The sequence below is a fragment of the Aythya fuligula genome, chromosome 13, assembly GCF_009819795.1.
Source record: "Aythya fuligula isolate bAytFul2 chromosome 13, bAytFul2.pri, whole genome shotgun sequence".
Classification (NCBI taxonomy): domain Eukaryota; kingdom Metazoa; phylum Chordata; class Aves; order Anseriformes; family Anatidae; genus Aythya; species Aythya fuligula.
In genome coordinates this window covers 14,601,905-14,613,882 of record NC_045571.1, presented here as the reverse complement: position 1 = coordinate 14,613,882, position 11,978 = coordinate 14,601,905, and positions in this window count along the sequence as shown.

The following is an 11,978-nucleotide window of genomic DNA, read 5'->3' as shown; positions in this document are numbered from 1 at the left end:
CTTCCAAATTCCTGGCTTTTATATACCAAAACGTAATTCCTGCACTTCTGAAGGTTTCTGTGATGCTTTATTATTTTTTTGACTGTGTACACACACATTTCTATTGTCAGGGTACTCTCTAAGTCATTACATCCATGTGTGAAATGAAAAAAATATTCTTTGCTTTGGTTTGGAGAAAAAAAATCCCAGATGAGTGGCAGGATATTGGAGTGTATTCCTGTACTTGCAGAGCTGCTGATAGTTGTCTTTAAAACCATTAAGTCCTTTTTCAGTGTAATACACATAATGTGTGAAAGCTTTCCTTAACTGAATAGTGGCTGTTAAATATTTCATATTTCAGGGATTTCTTGTTTGCTTCATGTATATGGACTCTACCACAGTGCTTTCACGCTGAAAGTAGGTCCCCAAAAGACTAGATTTTCCAGGCTGCTTAGTTAAGTAAATTCTTCTCATTATTGATAAGGTCTGCACAACCTGGTGCTTCTTGTTTCAGTGGAAGAAAAACTTTTAAATGACAATATGCATCCTCAGACTGTTTACTCCTCACATTTGTGGTTATTCAAGGAAATCTATCTATACACCACTCTGTTCATTTTTGTATTTTCATGTAACAGTGTTCCTGTTAAATAGAGGGATAGTGATGAAAATTCTCAATGGATCAGGATAAGCTGAACAAAATTTGTAGCTCAAGTACAGAGCCAGGAGACAATCTCAGAAGCAAAACAGCAGAGGAGAATTTTGCCTTTAACTGCTGCCATACAGATGGGCAATACAGAGTCAGGATTACATAGTTACAGTTTGCCATTGACTTTGTCTTTTAAAAAACACTTCTGCACTTCCAAAATAGCATCTTGCTGTCCCTGAGTATGTTTGGAAAAGCTTAGTTGCTGAAGAATTTTAACAAGAGATGAAAATGTGCTTTTCATTGCATGCATAGCCTTGAGCATCAGGCATGAATCTAAGGGGCAACACAGGGAGAGATTAGTTTAATATACCTGACAAGTGCACTTGCATTCTTTTCTGGTACTCACATGTTCTTTTTTTTTTTTTTTTTTTTTTTTTTTTTTTAATTTATATATTTCTGGGCAATCAGTCTCCCTGTGAAGTTTGTCTAAAGGTTGTGGGGTTTTCTTCTGCTCTCAAGCTTTAGTGATATAGTGCATTTTACTTGTCCAAGTTTTTGTTTTTCTGTTCCTGGTAAATAGAACCAGACTAAATCCACAAGTCCACAGAAATGTCTCTGTGATGGAGTTGCTGTGTAAACACCCTGTGCTTACCTGTTTATTGAATGCTTCTTGTCTGTGTATGTGCAGTGCTTTTGACGTGGCTGCAAGGAAAACAAACAAGGGAAAGAGCACATCTCAGGATGCACAACTCTTCAGCAAAAGCTTGTGAATTGTTAAATGACAGTGGTAAGACAGAAAATAGATAAAGACAAGGAGCCAGGAAATATATACTCTTCCCTTTGAGTGGAGACCCCACCTTACGCACACCTTTAACTTTTTTCCTACCTAACTTTGTACTTGCTGCAAAGTAACTGTTTCTGCATTTTGTTATATGCTGTTTGGTCTGGTTTGTGAAGGATGATCGTGGTGGAAAAGGCCCAAAAGCGTATAGGAGCCACGCTGACAACAGGGTGCTGAAATACCCTCTGCAGAAGAGAGAGGGAGCATCTGCAATGCACAGCACAATGCACTGTCTTTGTGACTCCAGCTGTGACTGGGCTTGCACATCTGCCTGGCAAAAGGCATCCCTGTGCATGGTCACTGCCTTGGGAACCTGAAGGCTGAATGTCTGTCAGCTTGCTTCTGTGTCCTCTGGCTTTGTTCTTCCTCCAGCTTGAGTATAACAGTTCCTGTTCTGACAGGACCTGGCACTTGCCTGCAGCATTCTACAGTGTTGCATGGTGCAGTGCAGATATACCCCAAAAGGTGCCAGGAAAACAAAGCAACACAGATATTCTTTATCTTATGACAGAAATACAGCTCAAAATTTCTAGTTGAGCAAACCCTCTTATGTAAAAATACCTAGGTTTTCAGTACTGAGCTGATCCTGCTCTCAGCAGGATCTGTATGTGCCTGTGATACCACTTGATCAGTGCACTGATAGCTTTCTTGTCCTGGATATTACATGCTGTGCGTGGTCCTTCAAACATTCAATAAAATAAAGAGACTTCTGGGCAAGTAGTTCTCATGGACTGAGACAGGCATGTGGTACCAGAAAGGAGAAGGAAATAATGCACTGGAGAAGTGTCTTCTGCCATGCAGTACTTCAGAGGTCCCACAGCAAAACTGCCTTAATCTGGACTTGGCCTTGCAGTGCATTGACACCAGCTTCCAGGTGGATTTGCATGCCCTAGCTGATCCCAGGATGTTCCTCTGGAATTTCTCAGGGATTTTCACACTGTCTGGCTTCAGACCTCCTGTTGAGAAACTGTCTTGGGTGTGAATGTCCTTGTTTGTCATGAGAGCACTAGGGCTGGTGCAGATTGCCCAGATCTTCTACGTACCTCTTTTCCCAGGCTTAACAGAGAACCTCAGCTCCTAGAGCTGGAGCACAGCTGGAAACATCCATACCCATGCTGTCTGTGCCTTTGTGATCTGTTATTTGCTCAGCTCGCTATCTATTGACCCTTTTTATTTCCCCAGGTCCCGCCTCCTTGCTTCCGTTTCTGCTCTACAGCTGCTAACATCTCATCTCTACCCCAATGCCCTTCTTTCCTCCACAGGTACTAACCATTTTTCCCTCAGGTTGCCTAATTGAATAATATAATTAGGTTAATTAAGAGCAATTGTCTCAGCCTGCATTTAGCTTGGAGTTTTATTCTTCTTTGTCAGACCTGGTGAAAGGCTTTTTTTTTTTTTTTTTTTTTGTGCCAAGGACTTGTGCAATCTTTCCCAATAAATTAGTCAAATAAATAACACAGTCCTTCCTTTCTGCCCTTACACCACCATGGCTGTAGCAGTTCTGCAGTTGTAGGCATTGTCTGTGTGCAGAACAGGCCCATGACTGATGTAATTTGATGATTTTCATTTAATTTCTTACAATTATGCCAGTTAATTGGAACTTTTAAGAGAGCTTTTAGTTGTTACAGATGTGCAGGTGTCTCAATATTTGTCCATAGGCCTGCATTATAACAACTTCCATCATCAGCCTGTGATGTCTGTATGTTAATTATTCCTTTTGTGAGATGAGGTTGGCAAATGAATCTTCATCAAGCAACTGATGAGTACATCTGTGACTTTGTAATTTAAAACTAAGGTTAATAAGGCCAGGTCCTGGAGGGAATCAACTGGTGGTCTTTACAAAGGTAATGAGACTGCCTTTCCAGTTTGTATGCCTCCATTTTTAAAGTTGGACTGAATTAGTAACCAGAAGCAGATGTGAAGGATATTATCCACTCTGTACGTGTTACTTACACCTGTGTAGAATAAACAGATCATGTCTATAGAAGTACAGGTGTATACCTTCTGAAATGAAATGTTAAGAAGGCTCATTCTATTTCCAGTGATAGTGTGTAGTTATAGAATACCTGCTCCAAATGGTGCTGGTATTTCAGAGTACCTTCTGTAACTGTAATGCTGTCTTTGGGTTTTCATCAGACAAATTCTGTTTTTGCTGTTTTGATACTGCTTATGGTTCACTTGAGCAGGCTTATTTGACATCTGAGCCTTGTGTTAATCTGTGCACAGATGTGGTTGTCACCAGTGGCTGGGAGGCATCTGTCTGAGCCAAGGAAAATGGGAGTCACGTGCTTATGTTTTTTCCTTCACAGAGCTATTAAAATGTTACCTATCTTTCTTCAGGGAGGAGTTACTTGCCCTTACCAAGAAGACAGTGTGTTTTGTGGTGGCATTTGCACTTCGTGCCTTGATTTAGGAACATCTTCTGCATTTCTTATGCCCTGTTTATGGTTTCTGAAGGTCTCAGACGGCATGGAAATGGTGTTCAGAACTACCTCTCTGCATCAGAGAGATTAAAAGACTGCTTAGAGCTGAACCTGAGCTGTCACTGTCTACGTCTGTCATCTAACTTTAAAACCCAAGAATTGGAACTATCTGACATGCTGGAATAGAATTTTTATTAGTTGTTTTTAGTGCAGCAAATCATGTTCTCCTATAAGTTGTAGCTTTCTTGTTAATGTAAACTGTAGACACTCATTAACTTCAGAATAAATACTACTCTTGCAGTTACAAGGCAGTATTAGTATATAATTTTAATCAGTTATTATAGAATGTTGATAAAAATGAGTGGGATTTTAAATTTAAATGGCACACATTTAAATGGCTGCTCCTTAGTATATAAATATTATTCTGTATACCCAGTGTGTTCTAGACTAGATTACACGTGAATGTTTTTGTAAGCTAAGTGAGAAGTAATCAGAGGTAGAAGTCTTAAATGTAATAAAACAAAATTGATTCATTACATTTTTATATTCATGTTCAAAACCAGATATAGACACTCAAAAATATTCCAGAGAGAAGATGACTTGCTAAGTGATTGGGGGCAGAGATACAACAGTTAGTAACGTTTGGTCAAAGCAATGCCTATCAGAAAAATAGTTGTTTCTGTATAAAAATATAAGGCTATTTGTAAGCCCATTAGAATTCTAGTACTGTTACTTTAGTTACCCTGTCAGTGCTTATCACTCCAGTTATTTTTCTAACAGATTGAGATTGAAAGAGATTTTTCTGGTAGTGTCCATATCACTATAGGAAAAAAAAAGTCTGGTTATAGGCTCTACTGAGTGACAAAGTGACTTTGCTATAATGCTATGTGCTAAAAAAAAAACCTAAGGAGTAATATAAAGACATCTCTTACTTTCCATTGAAAAATATGTAAGATTAATTCAGACAGTTTTTATATATGCCCATGAATTAGTATATTCTGTTACTTAGCATAATTATGAAGTTTAGCAAACAGTTCCTCTGAAGCTGTTTTAACAAATCTGTAGATAGAGGACTTTAAGATGAGATGGTGAAACAGCCATTGAAAGAGAAAATACTTTTTGATATTATCAGTACCTCATTGCAAAACATTCAAGTGTAGGATGCAATGCAAACCAGACTTTGCAAAGATAGTGTCTTTCGCATTGGAGGATGTGGACATTTAAAATTTTACAGTAAGCCTATTTGGTTCAATAGATGAACAAACAGACACAGACCTGCTGGCAAACAGTGAAAGGCTCTGAGCAGCAGCTTTTGTTAGGGAAAAGCTGCCTCTCACATCACCTGGTTCAAAATACAGGAGTCCATGGTTGGTACAAAAATATCTGTGAAATTAAGTTCTTTAGATTTCTTAAATTAACATGAAATGCAAGAAGACAGTGTAAGTATATCCAAGTAGAAATGTGTCTTCATAGTTGAGATTATGGCTCCCTTGTTAGCTTGCACTGCTGAACATTCATCGTTTCAGCAATTCTTAGCAGATTCAAGGTGAAGTATAAGTCCTTAGGGTTTTAGTTTTGTAGTTACAACAAATCATATTCAACTCCTACATTTATTGTAATTGTGACATTCTAGTTTGGTTTCTTAAGGATGCTGTAGTGTGCACAAATGCTCAGTCCAAACATTTTCACCCATGTAAAGCTTGAACTGAATCTCTACAACGTGCTAAGTTTCCACAAGTTTTCTAGAAGGTGTTAGTGTGTAAAAGGAAGAAGATCCTAATTAGTACTTTCAGTGGAAGAGGTGGGGATCACATTCATCTCTTGTATTCAGAGAGCTGGTGAGCTGCCTGGTGGGATTGTGTCTCTGAACTGGCATAACTTTTGTCCAAATGGACAGGTCAGGAAATGGGGAAAAGGTGAGGAGAACACTGTAGGGCATGGTGTGTGCAGACACTGCAGACACTGGTAGGGTAGAAGTGTTGGGAAGGGAAAATATGAGACCAGTCACCAAAAATATAGTCATAACTTCTGCAGTATACAAGAATAATCTGTTTAGTCATTGTGCTATTAAACGTTGTTAATCTAGATAAATGCTCTAATCCCACTTAAATCTATTGCAAAGCTCCTGTGCTGACTTTAATGAGACTAGAGCTTGTTTCATCACTAGTTCTTTTCTTTTCTTTCCCCCCCCTGTAGAATGTGTATGTAAAGAGGGAACGGGGAATTAAAGCAGAGTGTGTTTTGAATTGGAAAGTAAATGTGCAACCATTTCTGTGTACATAGGAGAAACGCTCTTGTCTTTAGTATTGAGGAACAGGGATATTTGCTCTCTTCAGTTGCATGCAATTTTTTTTCATTTGAGCTACAAGGGAAGTACAAAACATTGAACATGGCTGTTTTCCAGGTACTTCAGGAGCTGGATACTAAGTATAGCTTTGATCTGACGTAGCATGGCCACTGTACTGAAGGAAAGTGTCTTGGTGTTATATGTGCTAGGAACGACTTCTATCTTTTACAAGTACTGGCATAGGCCTCCCCATAACCACAAATGTGTGGTGGACAGTGACTTGGGCATTTTGGCTTCTATACTAAAAGAAGTTTCTAAAAGCCTTCTTAATACTTTAGAAATAAGAAAATGATGATAATCAAAACTTTTTTTTGTAACTGGAGAGAGGCTACATAAATCATATACTTGATGGAATTTGACCCATCTCTGCACAAGGATAAAGGCAGGCATTGCAGTGAAGGCCTGGAAGGTATTTCTCGAGGGCAAGATACTTCATAATGCACCATAATCACAGAATCCCTTTCCTTAGGTTGCATGTGCTGAAAACTGTAACACGTATAATTGGTGAATTACTTAATTCTGTGTCTGAGGATCAAAGTAATTTGCATCTTCCTTCTGTTATGGCTGTGAGTGTAGCTAGTTTGTCAAATAAGTGGATAAATGAGTAGATTCTCAGTATGTTTTCCATGCTTGGCAGAAGTTTGGGAGAGAAAATGTCTTTAGTGTCTTGAAAGAGTGGAGCATTGAATTTTGGTTGTTAGTGGTAACTATGTTGTGTAGTATTTGGTAGTCTCTCTGATGGAAAGGAACAGCTTCCAAGCTGACCTGTGGCTGGCTGCGATTGCATTAGTGGATCAGCGGTTTCAAACATTAAGCTGGACATGCTGTACCATTGCAGAGCTGGCTCCACTGCTGGGTGAACGCTTATACCTAGATACTGCGCACTCCCTGCCCCAAATTAAGTTAAGGACTAGACTTGAAAAGATTATATGTGCACAGAGCAAGAAGCAGCCATGTTAATTAACTGATTTGCTTTGTTTAATTTTTGATTTAGTGAGAATGCTTAAGTGGTGACTCAGTCAGCCATGCTAAGATGTAATCTGGAAATACCATATAGGAAGATACCTTCTAATATAGGCTGATCTGAATATTAGATTTACTTCGTAATTGATTTCCTCTGCAGGAAGTGCTTCTAATGTCCAAAGCATTGCAATTAAAAGGGGAGTGTGTGTGGAGCAGACCATATAGCCTGTGGCTGCTGGTGGTCTGATGAGCTAAACAAGTGGTGTGATTTACTTTTCAGGAGATGTATGACAATTATAGGACAAATGCAGTGCAGCTTTGTGGCTGTGGACTATTTAGTATAGGAGAGGCTGCACCTCAGTGCAAAGTGATGGTGAAAGAAATTACAATGTCATTTTGCTGGATTGATTCTACCTTGAAGAGCACATGGGGGACAGCAGTACAACTTTTGCATTTTGGAATAGTTTTCACTTCTTAGATTTCCCAAATTTCTCAGAGGTTTAAATGCAAGTAGTTACTTTGGCTACATCTCTGAGGCCGTATAATTCAAATACAAGGAAATGTAATATTTGCCATTCTTGTACAAACTTCATAAAACAGCACATGCATATGTAGTCTTTTCTGTTCTGGCTTTCCTAGTTGAACCTGCAACTTTGCATGTAACAGGAGAATTTATTGTGCAAAATCTGTTCTATGCTGGGGAGACAAGCTGGTGTTGTTACAAATGTAGTATTTCCTGTCTCTTCTTTTTCCACAGCTGTAGGACAAAAATAGTAATAGAATTGCCCATTGTACACTATGGTTATCTAGATCTATATGTGCATGAACAGTTTGGAATGACAGCATAGGAATCTGCTGATTTTGGAGCAGCTCAGGGTAATTGCAGAGAATGCAGCCGCTGGGATGATGAGCGATGCAGCGTGCAGCAGCCAGTGCTGAGCTGTCAGGGAGGAGACTGATGGAGGGCCAGTTTCCCCAGGTGTCATTGGAAGCTTACTAGCAGCTACAAGTCTACTCACAAGTGCAAACTGAACATTTGTGTTGGGAGTTTGCTATTGCTGTATCCTCTGAAGACAGGAGTGATTCACAAGGAAACGATCTGGTGAATCAGGCACTTCACATGCGACATTGATGTGGGTGTTTTAAGAATGTGAAAATCAGTGAATGGGACTTATAAATTATTCAGAAGAACAAAGTTTTAATGGGGCAAGCAGTGATTTTCATAAGTTGATATCGGTCTTTGAGATGGAGAAGGGTTAGTCAGACTCCAGAAGACAATTTAGACAGTCCAGCCTTGCTGCTTCAAGTGAGCAACGGCAACAGAATGAGCATCCGCAGTAGCAGAAGTGGTAACAGGACCACCTGTCTCACTAAATGGTTTTTAAAAAGGAAAAGGTCATGATGTGGGATAGTTTATTAGCTTACCTGGCAGCATTATGTAAATCATAGTGTTATTCCTCTTCTATGCATTGTCACCACTATGCCTGTACTTGGTCTTCAGCACAAGCAGCCCGGTCCCGAGAAGGATGCAAACAATAGTAGCAAAACCAGTGCCACTGTGTTTTCTATAGGCAAAATTAGTCTTTTTCATGGAGGCTAAAGCTTGTCAGCTTTAAACCTCTCTTTTTTGTTTATTCTGAGCAAAAGAAACGTGGGGGAGGGTTAACACGAGTCTGGTAAAATCAGTAATAACATGTGAGACAAAGCAGAAGGATGAAGCATTATTGACAATAATAATGATGTGTAGCCACTGCTGCCTGGATTTCTTGACAAAGATCTGTAATGACTGGTTTATTTTTCTTCCATTATTACCATGCTGTATTTGAAGAATTCCTTTTAGGAACTGTAGAAATAGCTTTAATGGTTCTATTATTGTAGTCCTGTTTTTCCTTACCATCTGAAAAAATATTTTTTAAATACCCAATAGGAATAAGTACTTGCTAAGATAACTGAATTAAAACTTGAAAAACAGATTTATTGTGTTTCTGTGTGCATTCAAAATTAGACTCAATTTCATGATGTTTTTGCGGTTTGACAAGAAGTAATTGTTGCTAGTGAATGTTTTCAATGTGAAAGTCACAATTGTTCTGTTTTTGCCAGTCTATTACCATTTAAAAATAATGGGAACATTTAATATTGGAGGCAGAAGTGGAGATAAATGGTGATATTTTCTCTTGAGTATTTTTTGACATGCTTAATAAGGTAATGCAGAATGCCTTTATTCTGATGTTTTCTCTTTTCAATACTATTTAGAAAAATCTGTGTGTGTGTGTGATGTATAATATATGAAAGCCATAATGAGTCAAGATCACTAATCTCTAGTTTCTGCCCAAGGCATCATTCACCATGCTATCTGAGCATCTAACAAATCAATTTGCTTGGCATTCAGTCTATGTGACTTCTCTGCTACATCAAAAGCCCACTGAAGTTAATATAGCAGCTCCTATTGATTTTGGCAGTGTTTGGATCTCATCCTGATTTAGTTCTTTCCTGTTACTTTCCTCCTTACTCCTTCTGATACCTTGTCTGAACGGGATCAGAAAGCCTGGCACTTGATGGGAGATGAGTTGCATTTCAATGTCTGCTTGATGAAGCCAGCAGCACTTGGAGGAATCTTTAGCAAGGGAGATCTGCTGATAAGGAAGCACTGAGAGCGGCCACAGCGACTGAGCTGGATTTGCTTAATTTCTCTATTTTCTGTCTCTTATAGCCTAGAAAACCAGGGCTGGTGAGGTGTTATCTGAGACTCACAGGTCATGTCTGTATAGAGGCTTTCAAGTTAGGGTGAGGGCTTTGGGATGTGATCTTACTGCAAACAGTTGTGTGGTAGCCAGTGGCGTGCTCCAGGCATGCAGCTGTTTTTGTCAAAGGATGTTGCAGGACCAGTGTGTCTGCTTGGGACTGCATCCATTCAGTTGAGAGCTGGAAAGGTCATAGCTTTGTGTCACACTAGGTGGTTTATAACAGCTTAGCGGCAAGTGGTAGGAAAGCACCAGCTTTCCTACCTCCTTTTTTGGGGTGGTCACTGAGTGAAATCCCTTAGTAGGACCCTCTGGACTGAATGCTGCTTTAGCTGGGAGTTTAAGCTGACTACCGTAGACTAAAATTTTTCTTTAATTGGAAAAAAGTGCTTGTATCTCACACCAAGCTAAAATCTCTCAAATTGCTTAGATATTTTAATAGTAATATCTAATAGAATCAATGTGTTCCATTTTGTGAGTTCCTCTGTTGTTCTGGGTTCTTGATACTTCAAGAATGTCCTGTTGCCTTTAATAAAACACATTCCCAGTGGCTGGGACCTTCTCAGACCAACCCTTTTGTGCAGGGAGCAGAATGTGTTTTGTTTTCTTTTTTTTTCCCCATAATTTTTCCTTAGATGGTTTTGAAAATATGAGGTGTATTCGCCATTATCACAGAAATACACATGCACAGAAACCTTACAAAAATGGTAGTGAGGCTTCTTGGGTTCTGGATTGTCTGTTCCCAAAAAGGGTCGCATGGAGGGCAATTATCTCCTGCTTAAATATAATCTTTTCACAATGGGTGTCTCTTCATGGTTCATTGCTAATATGGTTAGGATGTATAGATATTTTCATATAAACACATCCCAATAAAACTGAATAAATAACACAACTTCCTTTCCGCTCAGTGCTTTCAAGGTCACATTTATGTAACAATGTTCAGCCCCAGCTCATATTTGCTTTGACTGTAGTTTTTCATTGAACTGTGAAAATTCATGCAGGGAAAATTGGTAAAAAGAACTGCAAGAATGTCCTTTGCTATTTTTGTTACATTCTAAGTTGTAAAAATTATTACTAGAAATAATTAGGGGAGAATTTCTGATGATGCGATAGCTGTAATTATTCCACGTGTGTTGCTACTAAGTAAATCCACTGCTGACAGGTCTGTAACCAGGGCACACAGAAGTGCTATTGCTTTGTAAACAGGTGGTTAATAATTCCAGGGGTTTTCCAGGACTTTGTGCTGCTTTCAGCTTCCCCTAAATCACCCTTTGTAGCACCTTGATCTGGAAGCCTGGATGTGTCGCATCACACGTTTCTGTTCCTTTCTTCAGAAGAGGAGGATTTGGTTATCTTTTTGTGTAGAATCTACAGCATTACTTGTGTAGTATGGTCTTGACTCAGAGTAGGTTAACTGTTAGTTGCTATTGGCTTTATTGCATGGAAGGAGAAAGGTCTTTTGGATGAGCAGAGCAGTTTTTTGTTGAAGATGTTATTTTGTAGTGCAGCAGGTGCTAAAAATAAGACTAAGACTTTATTCTAAAATAGCGAGTAGTATAATGAATTCAGCAAATTAGTGCTTTTTTTTTTTTTTTTTTTTTTTTTTTAAGAAACCTTTTCCACTTATAAATGCGTAGATGACTCTGCTTTCAATGAGATATTGTCAAGTGAATGATTTTACTCGTTTAGGTGTCAATCCTTAAAATTTTTGCCTGGCAAGTGCTTATGTGTTTGAAGCTAAATTCTGTTGCTTTTACTTTCTTTTGTGCAAAAAGTTTCAGGGTAACTGCTGGAGCAGCTCAGAGTGAAGACCTAATCAACATTATAGTCCAGATACCGAACTGAATACTGACAGCCGTATTGACTCCAAAGAAATATTGAAGATGTGCTGCCAGATGTCACAGGGAAAGGGAAATACTAAAATGTGTTGAAAAACCACAAAGCCAGGATATTAGCTGAGAATTGAAATATAAATAGCCTTGCATCTGGATATATTTTTTTTTCCCCTGAAAAAAAAAAAAAAAAGAGGGGGGGGGAA